The sequence below is a fragment of the Podarcis pityusensis genome (genome assembly GCF_964106645.2).
Source record: "Podarcis pityusensis genome assembly, chromosome: 3".
In the NCBI taxonomy this organism is placed as follows: domain Eukaryota; kingdom Metazoa; phylum Chordata; class Lepidosauria; order Squamata; family Lacertidae; genus Podarcis; species Podarcis pityusensis.
Window position 1 is genome coordinate 80,760,726 of NC_138026.1, and position 16,661 is coordinate 80,777,386.

At 42.2% G+C, this 16,661-nt stretch overlaps 1 protein-coding gene across 3 annotated transcripts in view; it reads right to left on the minus strand.

The window, feature by feature from the left end:
• AHCTF1 (AT-hook containing transcription factor 1) overlaps positions 1-12,310 on the minus strand; it is a 53,388-nt gene extending 41,078 nt beyond the window's left edge. The window contains exon 1 of one of the 3 annotated variants that reach the window (XM_080997594.1): positions 11,509-12,310. The gene's annotated coding sequence lies outside the window, so the exon portion shown is untranslated. Of the gene's footprint in view, positions 1-10,873; positions 11,034-11,508 lie in introns of those variants that run through there. The other 2 variants (XM_080997592.1, XM_080997593.1) reach the window with 2 other exon arrangements.
• Positions 12,311-16,661: the final 4,351 nt, after the last annotated feature.

The following is a 16,661-nucleotide window of genomic DNA, read 5'->3' on the forward strand; positions in this document are numbered from 1 at the left end:
GGGAGAGAGAGAAAAGATGGAAGGACATTTGCTATGATTTCTCATCACTTTAGTTCTCCTACAACAACTTTTTAAAAAAATATGTGCACATTGTATGTAAATACACATTGTTTACATATTCATTGGCATAGAAATACTGCTATCCTGACAGTGGCCTCGTTGCTTCACTTTTTTTCTAAAATATTATTCATTGACTGTGTGGAAGCTGCATTCTTTAAATCATGTCTACTCATAAGTAAATCCCATTGAATTCAATGGAGCTCTTCCTCTGCTAAGTGGAGCTATGATTGCAGCCTTAATCTGCTTCCTACTGTGAATTTCAAAGACCGATAGAAGGAATAAATCATTATTGTTATTTTCACATGAAAAAGTGACCTCTTTTGTTAACTGTTGACTTTGTGCCTGTTCCTCAGTTGAAGTCTGAGGATACCAAGCTGTAAAACAAAATCATGCTTACTGAGAACATTCTGAAACATACATTAGTTTAGGCAGGGTTTCAGCAGATACACATAGAACAAATTTCTGTATAAAATGTGCATTTATGAAATAAAGAGCTGCATTACAAAAATGGTTTATAAAAGGGGCATTACACTGGTACTGGAGTGCCTGTTAAATGTTTAATATACCCACAGGAATTCATATAACCTAGAAAAGAAAGAGCAAAATATCAACAGGGTACTAAACTATCACTCCCTGATGTCTGGGTGAGGGGGAGCCAGAACTAAATTTATGCCGAACTGTAAAATCAAGTTAGCAAGGCTGCAAGCCCAACCCCGCTTTCCGGGGGGAATCCCCATTGAATTCAATTGGAATTACTGCCAAGTAGACACGGGTAGGCTTGCAGCAATAGGTGGCTTTGTGATGGCCCATCATCTACTTCATTCACCTTGTCTTTAAGCTGCCACAAGAATTTGTTCTTGCTACAAATAATAAATAGGGATACCCCTCTGAAAAGTCATTAATTTTGAAGTCAAACACATAGGGAAGGGAAGAGTTGTAAATATCTACAAATGCACATCCATCAAGCTCTGTGATATACATAAAAGATTATGTATACTTCTACATCAACAGACAACAAAATGAAATATACTTGTGTAAAATAAACCAATTGCAGCATAACAAAGGCAAGGTAAAAATTAAAGGACCCCTGGACAGCTAAGTCCAGTCAAAGGCAACTATGGGGTGTGGCGCTCATCTCGCTTTTCAGGCTGAAAGAGCCGGCATTTGTCCAAAGACAGCTTTCTGGATCATGTGAGCAGCATGACTAAACTGCTTCTGGCGCAACATAACACCATGACGGAAGCCGGAGCACACGGAAATGCTGTTTACTGTCCCATCACATCGGTACGTATTTATCTACTTGCACTGATACGCTTTTGAACTGCTAGGTTGGCAGAAGCTGGGACAGAGAAACGGAAGTTCACCACATCACATGGATTTGAATTGCCAACCCTTCCATAGGCAAGCCCAAGAGCAGGGGTTCTCAACTAAGGTTCGCAGGCCGAATGCAGCCTGCCAGGGTCCTAAATCTGGCACACCCAGCCGCTGCAGAACCTGCTGCAAAGCCATTGAGGAGGAGACTCAACACGCTTTGGAGAGCTTGTGCCGCGATGCCTTTAAGCAGAGCAGGCGGGAGGGAAAGAGGCAGGTCAGGATTTTCCCCTCCTGGCCCTGCCCTGCCTTGCCATCCGGCCTGTCCCTCCCCACGTGTGTCCGCCTCCCTCGATCCCCAGCCACCATGCTGTTCGCTTGTGCCCTGTGGTCCGCCGCCGTGGCGCGCTGCCTGATCCAGCCCCGGCCGTTGTTGTCCTTGCAGCCCAGCTCGGCAGCCCCAGCCGCCGCCTCCTCTGGCCAGGCTCGCCCTCCATCTCCTGTGGCAGCCTCCACACGGATGGTGAGCTACGAGCAGAGGGCAGGGGAAGGAGGTCACTCACAAGGAACGCAGGGCTCTGGGGCTTACTTGCAATGAAGCCCCCCTTGGGGCCGCTGGGGATCGCATCCAAGGAAAAAGATGGCCGCCATCATCCTAGGGAGTTTTTGTCCTGGGAAAAGTGCTTGGGGGCTGGGCTGCGATCCAAGGTGTGCTTGCTCACGAGGAATCCCCTTTGGCATCAGGTTGCTCACGAGTAAACGTCTGCCTGCCATCCAAGAGGAGCCCACATGGACGCAGGCTTTGGGGGAAAAAATGGGCATGGGTTCATCCAACCCCCCACCCCAGAAGCGGGACAAAACAGTTACTGAATTTCCATCCCACATTTTTTCTCCCAGGAGCTCAAGGTCTGTGGTTTTCACCCTCCGCATTTATTCCCCACAACCCGCAATGAGACACATTCAAATCAAGCAGCCTCACTAATTTCTATGCATCTCTCCCCTCTGAGACATTTCTTAACCTCAGGAACCATGCACTCAAAATTGCAACCATCTTTGGAAGCACCTATGTCTGTGAACAGACTTTTTCCCGAATGAAACATCTGAAATCTCCAACAAGATCCAGACTAACTGGTGAACACTTGCATCACTTGCTATGACTAGCAGTGACAAATATGGAACCGGATATTGACCATCTCATTAGCCAACATCAGGCCCATACTTCCTATTGAAATACTTATAAGTTTATGTTGATTAAAATTGTTCTTCATTTTAAATATTGTAATGTTTTTCCTGTTTTTGTGCACTACAAACAAAATATGTACAGTGTGCTATAGGAATTTGTTCATATTTTTTTCCAACTACAGTATAGTCTGGCCAACAGTGTCTGAGGGACAGTGAACCAGCCCCGTTTAAAAAGTTTGAAGACCCCTGCAGAAGAGGATAAGTGGTTTAGACCACAGCACCACCCACGTCCCACACAACAAAGAACAGCTGATGAATGCATGAATGAGTACTGGAATGGATTAAGGCATATTCATACATCCCTACTAGTAGATCTAGGTATGACACAGAACTAGTTACCAGGCTGCTGCTGGTCTGTGATACAGTATTAAGTGTACTACTGTGGCTAGGAGTGCCTTCTACCAGCTTTGTCTGTTCGCTAGTTATGACCATTCCTGGACAGGGATAGTATGACCACTGTAGACCAGATGCTGCTGATAATCTCAAAACTAAACTAATGTAATGCACTCTATGTGTGTTTGCGCTTGAGCCTGGTCTGGAACCTCCAGGCTGTGCAGAATGTGGCTGCTAGGCTATTGATAGGATCAGTTAGCCAACAACACGCAACTCCAATGTTAAAACATCTGAACTGGCTGATCTGCTGCCAAGCTAGGTTTAAGATTCTTGTATTAATTAATAAGCAACATAATAATAATAGATTTATTGCATTAGCCGAGTGGCCATAGCATAATATACATTAAAATAACAACATAAAATGGGGGTGGGGAGGTAGAGGTAGATATCGTCCTGGGCGAATACTTAAAGAAAGAGAGAAAAAACAAAAACTGCTGAGGCTGGAGGAGGACCGTTGAAGGGTCCTTCAGCTCCTCAGATTAGTCCTAACTCGATTGTCCTTGTACAATAAGGCTACTTGGAACTTCGTTCGGTTGTGCGGCGTATCGACTGCAGCTGTGGTGTTAAGGAAGAAGTTAGTGCCGCTTTCCTCTTCATCACACTAAGCAGGAAGTTAGCTGTCATCTCGGTAATCCAACAATCAGATTCCTGCAAAAAGAGGGACACTATCCAAGGCTGGATTGGGAGATGGAGCTTATTCACGAGGGGAGTTAAAAACCGAGATCTTTCATCTGTCCAGTTGGGACAGAAGAGCATTACATGTTCCATAGTCTCCAGGGCCGTGTCATTACAGGAGCATGTTCTGTTTGCGATGGGAACTCTGGAATAACGACCCGACAGAACTGCTGTAGGAAAACAGTTGAGACGGGCACAGGTAAAGGCCCTTCGCTTAGCCTCCGAAAAAATTGTGAAGCAGTATAGAGGGATCCCTTCAGGGGGTGGAATAGCTAGGGCTAGGCCTGAACACGGTCCTCTTGCACAAGAAGCTGTGTTAGAGAAGTCAAGTTGCTGTAGTTTCTTTTTAATTGGGGGTAGGGCCACCGGGCTGATACACTCTAAGTTAAGAACAGTTTTACAATTCAAATTGAGAAGAGAGCGGAATTTGAGGTTAATTGTAGTTTTCCAAGGGGAATTATGAATATCTCTTAGGATCAGATTGGAAAAGCCACCTTTAATTCGAGCATCCGATGCTAATAGGTGGAAGGTGTAGGAAATGGCTCGACTCCATGCTCGTCTAACAATTGAAGGCTGGGCGAACTCGAGTCGTAGGGCTGCACCTGAGACACATCTCGGGACGCCGGAAAGAGATCTCAGAAACATATGAAGTGGGTGATCCAAGTTACCTGATATTGCTGTAGTCCATACTTCGCATCCATATAATAATTTAGGGACAACTTTGGCATTAAATATTTGAATTGCTGCTGGAAGCAGCAACATAAGTACAGAGTACATTAGGGACCAGCTGAACCCTAATATCCTAGTTCAATTACTGAGAGCATCTATAGGAGTGTTGCTGGTTGTCCCTTGAGTTGTTGAGACTCATCTGATGACAACATGAAACAGAGCTTTCAGTGTTATTGGTCTAATATTGTGGAATACTCTGCCAATAGAGATTTAGCAGGCCTCTTCTGTATTCATTTTTAAGCATTTGCTGAAAAATTCTCTATGCTGCCAAAGAAAAAAATATTTCTGCTACAGTTAATCTGTGATTTTTGTTTTATATGGTTTTTATTGTATTTGTTGCACACTGCTGATATTAAATACTTATATAGTGCAACTTCACTTAAAAATACGCCATTATTTGCATTTTTCTAGAAAAAGTACATATCCTATTGATGTACTCTTCCTGAAGTATTTGCACACACTTGCACACACAATTCCAAGGGCAGGTAGCAGATAGCTCAATGGATTTGTGACTTGCAATTTTTCAGCCAAAGTCTTACCAAAGGAACTTTCTTAAGTCAAAAAAGAACTTTAGTGCAGTCCAAATCTAGAATTATATCTTCTACAGGCAACCTACTCTCAAGCTGCTGAAGAGTCTGATCTGTATTACATAGGTTCAAGATGTGGAAGTTAATAGCCCCTCTTTGTCCTGCCCTAGAAGCTGGCTAGATATCCCTTTTTGTTCCCCTGAAAGGTATTAAATCTGGATGCACACATATTTATAGAGCAGCAGTACTTGGTTGCCAGAATCTATTAACTGCTTTTTCTGGCAATTAAAATATTCTTAGTCTATGAAAGCTCTGCAACTTTATTGTTTAGTATTTGTTCCACTTTAACTGCTTAATATATTGTTGCATGCTGCTTCTTCAAAAACAAAATGGGATTATGTTTCACTATTTTGTAAACCTTGATAAAACTTTTTTAAAGAGTTCATCAAGCTCTTAATAAGCTTTTGGTCTGGAAGGTCACAAGTTGTGCAATAAGCAAGTTGAGCAAAACATGGAAACATAGCCCAAACATACAAAATGTGGATCATCACTCAACATTTGCAAGTCCAGGAACAGACCTGGTTAGCAGATAAGTTTCTTGGCACCTCAAACATTATAGCCAATTAGATCCTGAATGTGAGCACTAGCACCATCCAGCAACATAGGAACATTTCCTTTACAGAGAGTGAAAAGACTTATCACACTTATAATGGTGTGTGTGTATTATGTGTGAATCTAACCTGCAATCTCAGTATTCTTTTTAAACTCAATTTAAGACTAGAGACTCATTAGATCTACAAGAGAATTATTTACACATGCCAAGTTTTGCAAGTGTTCCGGCACAGGTGCATAGCAGGATCTGATGTGCTCTAGTGAAAACAGACTGAATAGTTTCATTGAGCTCACCGTGACTGCTAATTTTACAGAATGTCCTCAACGGGCATTTGCCTTTACCAGATTAGACCCTGGGGTCTATGCCCTCAATTCTCCACCACCAAAGTTAAGGAGGACATTGTTGTAAGTTTCAGTGAGCGCCAAATCTGCATAGCCCAATTATTCCTCCTCCTTCCAAAAGCCAAGATACATTTCTTCTAAGTCTCTGTTTTCTAGTTAACATTATATTATCTGTAGGAGCAACATGCCATTTAGTTTAAAAAAATATGTGCCGTACAAATGGAGACATTCAATATCATTCAATGTGTCATAAATTTTGTAGTTTTTAAAACAACAACAACTCAATATGGATAGCAAAGGCTTTTTTATTTTAAGCAAACTACTATTAATCTGAAGTTTACAAAAAGGCTACCAAGCAGTGGAGAATATTAAAGCTCAAGGCCTGCCAAGCACCCTGCTGCTTTTGGAACAGCTGGAATACCTTTGTACAACTAAAGGATATGATAATTAAAAATGTACCAAGATATTCAGAAACTAATTCAAAAACAAAACAATATTCTGAAAGTATGTTGCCAATGGCAAGGACAATAGGAAAGACAACATTACCAGTCACTTTTCCACTGTTTTGTATCCTTTTTCCACAGCATGTGAAGTGCATCAGTACAAGCATCAAACATGGCAAATGGAACAAGAATTGGATTTTTAAAAATAACTTTTCTTTACAATGTTTTCCTTAACAGGAAAGCACAAAAAGCTAATCTCTCAATTTTCTTTAAAAGCCATGTACACTCTGTCTACATCTGTGTTTACTAATCAAATGAGTTATCTAGATAGGTAGTTCTGCTTCTGAGCACACTAAGGGTACATTTTTGGTCTGTAGGGAAAGGGAAATGTTAGTAAAGTCACACCCACACCTTAAAGCACATGGCTTCCCCCAAAGAATCCTGGGATCTGTTGTTTGTAAAGAGTACTACAAATTGTAGCTCTGTGAGCGGTAAACTAGAGTTTCCAGGCTTTTAGTGGAAAGCCATGTGTTTTCAATGTATGATGTGGATGCAGCTGAAGGCTACAATTTTATCAGTGTTAGACACTCAGATATATAAGCTAGGTGCCAAATTGCTCCCTAAACCAGGGTTACTTGCCAAAACAGAATACCTAGTTGCCATTTTGGGGCCAGACAGCTCAAAAGTTGAATTTTTCAATATGACTTTTTGGTTCCTGAAATTCATTCTGATTGTGCAAAAATATAACAGAATTCTACAGGATGTGTTCCTAGTGTGTGAAAACAGTCAAGATCCAAGGATCCCCAGGCATGCACCTCCAAGTGGTGGACCATCCTTGCTCCTGGGCATCTTCACTTGGTCACAAACGGCCTATACCCATGTGCAAAATGCGCCTGGCAAATTTTGAACACTTGATTTTATATACATTTACTTGAGCATAAAGACTACTTAACTTTGCAGGACTTCCTTCTCAGTTACACAGGACCCCTAAATGACCAATGTTTAGAGGATCTCTACTTGGAAGGAATGTACATCTAATATAGATCTATTCCTCTCTAACTCTGCTTATGGAAGCAAATCAGGATTTCCCCTTCCATTTTTAGATTGACTTGCATTTGAACAGCTATTCAATGTTAAAGAGTAGGATTTTTATCCTGAAGACCACCATCCAGCAGACTGATAGATCACTCATTTGTGGCTTGCACAAATTTCTGACTTCAGGCTACCACCTTCTGAAACAGTTAAACGTTCACTATTTTTCTATTTTTATTTAAGGCATTTATATCTCACTCTTCAGTTCTGAATAAGTTGTTCTCCTTTAGCAGCTACTTAGTTGTTTCAAAATATTTTAGAGTTGCAGTAGGGAGTTAAATTTGATGAATGCCCAGAAAAATCATGAAATCTGTGGCATTAGGGCTGGTTGCTTTTCTATTCACATTGCAATGGGGTCCATGAGGCATCTACTGTATAAATTAATTGTCCATTCTTTTAAAATCAATTTTCTGCTTCCCCACCCCAGGATATTTTTACATCTATTTTGATTCCAATCACGCTGTGTGTAAGACTATTGCAGTGTACAGTGCTACCTCGGGTTACATACGCTTCAGATTACAGACGCTTCAGGTTACAGACTCCGTTAACCCAGAAAGGGTACCTCGGGTTAAGAAGTTTGCTTCAGAATGAGAACAGAAATCGTGCTCCGGTGGCGTGGCAGCAGTGGGAGGCCCCATTAGCTAAAGTGGTGCTTCAGGTTAAGAACAGACCTCCGGAACGAATTAAGTACTTAACCCAAGGTACACTGTATTCTATGTGGGGCTGCCTTTAAAAATGGTACAGAAACTGAAGGTAGTTCAAATTACTGGGACTGGACATTTGATTTTAGAAGAGTTCTACCAATGCTGATTTTAATCCATAAAGCCCTAAACAGCTTCAGGCAAGGTCACTTGAGATATTGCCTCTTCCTGCATATGCCTAAATCCCCTTCAGGCTCTGCTGCAGGTGCACCCACCAAGTGAAGTGAGGTAAGTGGTTACCAGGCAGAGGGCAGTGGTACCCTTTTACAGAATAGTCTCTCCAAAGTAGCTTGGCTGGGACATTCTCTATGGTCTTTTCAATGCAAGGTCAACACCTTTTTTTTCAACCAAGCTTCTTAATTGCATTTTAAAATTGACTTCAAGCTGCTGTGGCTTATCATGGTTTTAATTTGAGTGGCATACCACTTACGCTGTCTCCTATAAAGGAAAGTATTTGCTATCTTATTGCTTTTTGTTGATCAAAATTAGTATTTTTAAAAATATTGTCATAATTGTAAACTACCCAGGGAATATTTACTGATACGGAGCCATACGTATTTAATAAATGATAAATAAAATAGAATATATTTCAATGCCAGCTAAGGGTAGAAATAGATGACTACCTTACAGGTTCCAAAATCACACCCCCAGTTTCATCCTTCAACTCCAATCCAGGAAGGTTCACCAGGTGCCTTCATTATACACCTTTCGGCACCAGGAAAAAATGCTCCTCCTTAATCAGGCCTTTGTCTGATTAACATTCAATGCCCTTGGGGGAGGGGAAGGGTTATTGGGTTGGTTTTGTTTTTATTTTGATTATGTATTTTGTGTTTTTATCTTGTGAACGATCCTAACAACCACAAGTATAGGGTGGTATACAAATTTAATTATAGTAGTAATAATAATAATAATAATAATAATCTCCCTTGCTTTCTCCCGCAACCTATAATGAACACTAACTACCACAACTGAACAATGATGATTTCCAATAGTAAAAACTTCAAACTGGTAAGACATTTTCTGGCTTACAGACTCAAACTCTTCAGCTGCCATGCTTTCAAATATGTTTACTACAACATCTTCTAGGAGATAAGAAAGCTCAACTCAGGAATGCCTGACAATATAAATCATTTTTATTTGCAACTTTAAAAGAACAGGAGACCTAGTCATTAAAGATACCTTAGGTTCTTTTCCACTGGGTTATTGCACTTCCCTAAATGAGTCATAAGCAGAGATCCAAGTGCTGGTACAGAAGAAAAACAAGCGGGATGAGGAACACATTTATACAGGAAGTTCATGTAGGGTGGTCATAGTGTTCACTCCATATTGAACTGATTCACAATTTCATCCAGCTAATGAGCAGGACAAGTATTGCAAGACAACGGGATTCTACATGTTGCACACCTTCTAACTTAAAGGAAACATTTGACTGAAACACACAGTAAGCTGTTTCAGATTGATGCAGATGAAACATTTGAAGTTATGGACATATCTTTGTTGAAGTGAAATACTTATTTTACATTAAAATTGTAAGTGAGGAACTTGTGGCCCTCCAGACATTTTTATCCTCCAACTTCCATCAGTTCTAGTCAAAGGTCTAATGGTCCAGGATGTTGGGAGTTGTAGTTCAGCAACATTTGGCAGGCCACAGGTTCGCCAGCCTTGATTAATAGGCTACTCTAAAAAATAAAAATGTTTCCAGGGCACCTAACAAGTTATATTTTAGTTGTATACATGCAATAAAGGTACAGCAGATATGAGCAGAATAGTACAATTTTAAAAAGAAGCCTAGTAAAATAAAAAAAAATAAAATAAAATAAAGAGGTATTTGCCCAGTGTAGAAAAAAACCAAGTGGGCACTGAATCTACCAGGTCACACACAGGTTGTATCAGTTTATTTTGTTAGGACCAAGAATCAGTATTGTTCCCACTATATCAGCAAACATATCTAGAAGTATGCACAATAAGCCCAACCAAGGACCCAACAGTTACACCTGACCAGAGTTAAGTCTGAACTGAAACAATGAAAGCCGATTTTACAGTAAACTCAAGGATAGTAAACAATAAAATAAGGACCCAGTACGCTTATTATTTGGGGTATTATTTTACACCAACCTCTCTATAGTCCTGCCAAATACAGCATGCATGTTTTTAAAACACACCAAGAGACAGGCACTAAAAAGTTACATGGATTTCATGGCAATATTGAACAACATCTACATTGTAGTCAAACATTCACAAGAGAAGACTGTTTATGAAGATGGCTGAAGTTCTCTGCGTAATGTATTCTGGTACTGTATGGTTCTTATCAAACACTGAATTCAAAGCAAGATACCAGTCACCTATACCCATCCATTGATACAATTTGGTTGTCTATGGGATCCATCAGCATCTGCCACTTCTCAAATCTAGATCTCATTCTATCATTCAACTCTAAAATGATCAACTTTTGCACACTAGCTAAGACTCAAGAAACAAAAGAACATACGATGGTTTTCTCTAGTCCCCATTCATAAATGCCATCTCCAACCTACAGCCTTAAGAGGCGATATCCACCCTGACTCAGGATTCTACCACACCATTCCAACCCAATAACATCATGATTCTATGATGCCGAGTTAGAACCAAGCCCGGGTTATTTCAATAGTACTTACTCCCAAGTAATTAGGGCCTGCAATGGCACGCACGCTTCCTTGCAATCAAGTCTCGCTTTGCACCCAGAATCGGGCTGCCCACGTGCCCTCACCTCAAATTAAAACCACCCAGCCTGCAGAACCAGGAATCGGAAAGCAAATTATAACTCGACGCAATGGCCCTCGAGGGGGGAAAAATGGCTGTTCCTCCACCGTTTCAGTTGTTTGTCACGAACTGTCACATGTTCGCCGTGTTGTAGTTTTAAGAGCGCAGGTTCAAAGCGACAGGACCGCGAGCGGAACACGAACCGGGGAGCCCCCTCGCCTCAGCGGGCAGCGGTCGGGCGGAAGAGCCCCTTCAGGCCGCCGCCCCCGTCCAGCCACGCTCGCTTAAGGCGCTCGATAGCAGCACGCCGCCCCCCCCCCCCGCCTGCAGTTGCCGCCTTGCTTGCCTTCCCCAGCCCGACGCGCCGTCTCGGCGTCCCCGCGCTCGGGAGGGCAAAGGGCGAAGGAGAGGCCTCGCCCCCGTCAGCCTCCGAGGCTGGGCGTGTGCGAGGGAGGCTTCCCCGGGGAAGGCAGGCGCCTGAAGCGCCCGGCAGAGCCATGTGCACCACCCGCAGACGCTTACATAAGCAGCCCGGGGGTGGCCCGCCTCAGGCCGCCCGGCCCAAAACAGGGCCTACCAGCCTGGTCCGCCGCCCGCCCGCCCGCCTACCCGCCCGCCGGCCTCCCTCTTCGCGGGCGGTACCTGCTGCTCAGGCGGGTGCCGCCGCCTCCGCCGCCTTGCCGCTCGGCCTCCCGTCAGAAAGGCGACATCTCTCTCTCTCTCTCTCTCGCACCCGCCGCAGCGGTTGGGGAAGGCCGGCGAACGTGCGCCCCTCCTCGGGCGGGCTCTCTGCGCTGGGCCTGCTCAGTCGCCGGCCGCCGCGCGCGCTCTCGCTCGGTATCTGTCTGCGCAGCAGCAGCCGCCTCGTCGCCGTCGTCGTCCTCTTCCTCCCCCCCCACCCGCAATCACTCACCGGCAAGCAGGAGGAGAGCGGGGGGGGGTGTGGGAGGAGGAAGGCTGACCTCTCGCGAGAACAAATCACAGCCGCCGCGGGAATTTTCAAATTCTTGAGCTCTTGCTGTTGTTTCTTTTAATTGTTCGCCTTGCGAAGCCTGACGAAGCAGTAGGAGCGGAAAGCACCCGGGCGCTGCCTTCGCCAAACTACAAGGCCCAGCATGCACCGCTTTGAACGTATCCGCGGAGGAGACAGTCTCGGGCGTCTTGAAGGCGGGGGTTTTCCTTGAAGGTTTAAAAGGCGGCCGTGGCCTTTCCGTTGGCCATGTGCTCACGTGGGCCACGATCTGACGCATCTTTACTTGGCAATAAGGGCAGCTGTGTACCATAGGAATTACTCTCCTTTTCTTTTAATTCTACAGTATTTCCTTTCTCCCGGCTTCTTTCTGTTTCTTTTTTTCCTTTTTTGTAGCTGTTTTTAAAAATTATTATTTCCATTAGTTTTCTATATCTTACCGTATTATGATAAAACTTTAATAAAAATCTTAACATACGCAGGGCTTACTCCCAAGTCAGTCCTCCCAGGGCATTATTATATTTACATTAACTTTTGTCAGGTGAGCAGCTGTCCCTGTTACATATTGCTGTCCCTGTTTCATATTGCTGTCCCTGTTACATAGGAAAGGCCTACTGTTAATTGCAGTTTTCAGTTGGATGACAAAAATGACATGATTTGGGATGAAAGACAAATGCACAAAAAGATTACCGGTGATAGAATGGATGCCTATTGTACTATATTTTCTTAGTGTTCAACTGCAAACAGAATGAATCATAGTTGTGCATTTCCATCTGCTTACAATTACACATTTATTTTTGTTAAAAAATTTTGGTTACTAATAACGTTGCAGCAGTGGCTATGTTTGTTAATAAACAATTTCCAAAAATCTTTTCCAACTTTACACGGCATTGTAGGGTTGGAAAGGACCCTAGGAGTCATTTAGTCCAACACTCTGCAATGCAGTAATCCTGCCCACAGCTATCTCTGGGTGGGTTTGAATCATAAAAATGCATTGCTCTGGTGCTGCTGAAGGACTGCCAGAAGCTATTTGAAAATAGCAACCTGTACAGAATGTCTAGCCATTCCCCCACTCTCCAGTTCAAAACCTATGTCTCATATGCTATGTAAGTCGAAATCTCCATTGGTAATAACTTTCCTACTGAAGTCTATTACAAGGGCAGCACTGGTAGGTGTGTGAATGTTTTCCTGTTCAGTTAGTCCATGATCACTCCAGAAGTGAAGATTGTAATTAGCATTAGTGCTGTTCTTAAGACCTGGAGTTTTTGCCCAGCCCATACTGCCTGCCTATACTGAGTTGTATTCAGTTGCATTCACATGAAAACCAGGAAGTGATGAGGTCCAAGCTACATATTACATTAACTGCATAATTTACCTTTTTCTTTCTGATCTTTTCCTTTTACAAAAGAGCTCTGAAGGTGCAAGAACTGGGTTGGAGGAGCAATATGAATGCTTGCCTCTTGTGCTGCAGCCCCTATGAAAATTGCCCCTCAACCCCAACTAGTATTTGATATTGTTGGGAAGCCGTTACTGCAAGCTAGTATTTGGAGTTGCCAGTCAATTTGTTTATCAAATCTTGCATGTGTACTGGGAAATAAGCTTAACTGAATTAAGTGAGATTTACTTTTGTGGGATATCCAGCTTTGTATAACCAAGATGCTTAAGTCTAATTCAGGGGTAGACAACCTAAGGCCCAGGGGCTGGATGCAGCCCAATCGCCTTCTCAGTCTAGCCCGCGGATGGCCCGGGAATCAGCGTGTTTTTACATGAGTAGAATGTGTCCTTTTATTTAAAATGCATCTCTGGGTTATTTGTGGGGCATAGGAATTCATTCTTTTATTTTCTTCTTTTTCTTTTTCCATAATATAGTCCTGCCCACCACATGGTCTGAGGGACAGTGGACCGGCCCACAGCTGGAAAAGGTTGCTGACCCCTGGTCTAATTAATGCACAAAAGGGTTAAAACCATAATGTAAGCTGTCGTGCTAAGCTTAGCTCGCCTTGGGAAGGGACTAGGTAATCAAGACTTTGTTACCTGAGAAGCTCAACCTGTGAAGAAGCTAAGCTGGAGCATCCAGTTTAGTTGCATGGCTCTCACAAGCCATTCTTCTTTTCCTATAACCAATAATTTAGGAACTTCCACTGCTTTGAAACTAAGCCAAGTTTTACTGTCTGTGCAACTTCCTGAAGCACATGAATCTGACCTTTGAGGAGTTTGTAGGTAAACCCTTTTAAATTTAACTAAACGGGTGGTAGGGGAAGAGGGAAATTTTAGAACTTACAAAGGCATATTTTAAAGGTCTAACGGTCTATATTTTCACGTCTTACTTTGCTGCATATTTTGTGATTTTAAATCTTTGCTGGGGTTCTCTCACCAAAGATTATTTGCCCCAAACTTGGATATTGGCCAGGAATTCTTCTTTCGTATACCAATTTTTTCCTTGAACCAACAACTTTCAAGTAAGTGTGCATAAACAGACTTGCCTAAAGTATAAACTCTAATGCAGCCACCACACTCATATGCTAATGTAATAGAATATTTTACAAACATAAGAATTATAGTACAGGCAGACATATACATCCTAACACATTCATCCATACATACCTAATGATACCTTGCTGATAGATCAATGTTTTTCATGTATGAAAAGCTTCTCCCTCTCTTTGTGTCAAGAAAGAATGCCACAAACCTCTATGCTTCTGTGGAGATATGAGCTAGTATTAATTGTGCGTGTGGCCTTGCCTGCCCCCCAAATGTTACAATCCACTTTCTTGATACAATATGCGCTTCCTGACAACATTCATAACCTTTATGCTTTTCAGTAAAACAAAGAACACTTATTAGGCAGTGCACAGTGGAACAGAAAAGCTGCCTTTGCATTCTCTGGATAAAGTAAGTTTGACAGCCATGAATACATTATCTGGAAGCCTTTTGTCCCAGTGTTTTGCCTTACACTGTTCCAGGATAACCATGTTATGTAACCAATTAGAACTTAAATATATACCATTATTTACTTCCTCGGGCAAAGGTAATGACCATTTTAATTTAATGCAGGTCTTGTCATAAAATTATATGTCATATTTAATTTAAACAAGTTTCTCTCCTGTGTTGTACTTTGGCATCTGGGAAGTCTATTTCTAGTGCTCATAAAACAGAAGTCAAAAGGAAAAAAGGGGAGAAATACTGTTCCCTTGTTGAAATGCATTCATAAGTGATGAGCACTTTTTATTATATAATAGTATTCCTCCACAGACCTCACTATATTGTATCAGCTTCTGACACAGATGAGACCACAACTGAGTACTCTGAGCTCCTTCAGTGGGACTTTAGTGTGCTTTTGTTGATTTGTGAGTTGTAAAGCACCTTGAATGCCCACCAAGTAAAATGGTGATGCAGAAATGTAAAACAAAGAAACAAAATTATTAATGAGCATTATTAGACCCATGTCTACAAACTAGCCTCCGGTATGTGTTTCAGATTTACAGCTTGCTTTGGGAGTATTAGATACGATGAGTTGTATCCATTGCTGCCTTCAACTCATTCAAAGTCAGGCACAGTTTTTGCCAATCCCTGTTAAATATTGCAGCCCTCCAGACTATCGGAAAGATGCTAGCTAGCCACAAGAGCCTGAGAGACACTACTGCAGTATTGCCTATGTGATATAAAAACAGCTTCAGTTTGGTTTACTTTGCAATAAAAGGAAGGAGGTTGATGGAGGAACATTGGCCAACTCAAGGGAGGTGATATCAGTCTTCTACATAGGACATATCCAATCAAATTATCATTACAATAGGCTGCCCCTCTGGGCCCATTGTTTGAATCCAAATCCATTCATTTCAGGGAGAGACTGACAACTAAAGAAACAAAAAAAAATCTAAAGAAACAAAGAATTAACTCTTTTAGTGTGGCAGCATCTACTGCTTTGGGACTCCCTGGAAGCGAGCGCCTTCGCTGTATTGTTTTTGGTGCCTGCTTATAACATTTTTGTTTAGGCAAGCCAATTCAGACATGTAGAAGTTATATATGCCTTATCTCTTTTTAGCTACTGTTGATTTTAATAATCTCTTGAATCTTTTTAAATACCTGTTTTTAATTTTTATACTGAGAATGTTCTATTTTATATTTTTATGAACCGCTTAGGTTTTCTTATAATCATTCAGTATATAAATTTTGTTAACCAAATGAATAAGTGCCATCCTATCGAGGAGAGAACCCATCCCATCTTGCTATGAAATGCAGTCATACTAGGTATGTTATAGCCTAGGGCTGTCCATGAATGACACCTCCTGTATCTAACAATAGTAGTAGTAGTAGTAGTAGTATCCCGCCCATATGACTGGGTTGCCCCAGCCATTCTGGGCAGCTTCCAACATATATACATTAAACATATACCTTTAAGTGCCTCTGCTATGGTAGCACAGCACTTAATGTCAGGAACCCATTTACCACAGGGGTGGGAATCCTCAAACTCTGGGGCCAAATGCAGTCCCCAGAATACACCATGCGTTGGCCCTGCTCCACACCTTCCTCAAGTGCTTTTGCCTGGTTGGAATTGGGATAATGCCTTTTGTTTGCCTACATGATTGCTTATCATGGTAGTTTTGTTTCATTTTCTAAAATCCTTAATTCAGCAAGATCCTGTACATGCTTGACAACAATGGTTTAGAGTAAAACATGTACAGTGCAGGGGATTTTGTAAAAAATTAACAATGCTATGTAAGATTCTGTTTTACCGAGAATACCCTAGCCTAAAAATGGAGACACATCTCAGCCTTCCTGGCAGGATTGTTAATTGCATGCTCACATGATATTTCTGTGTTGACTC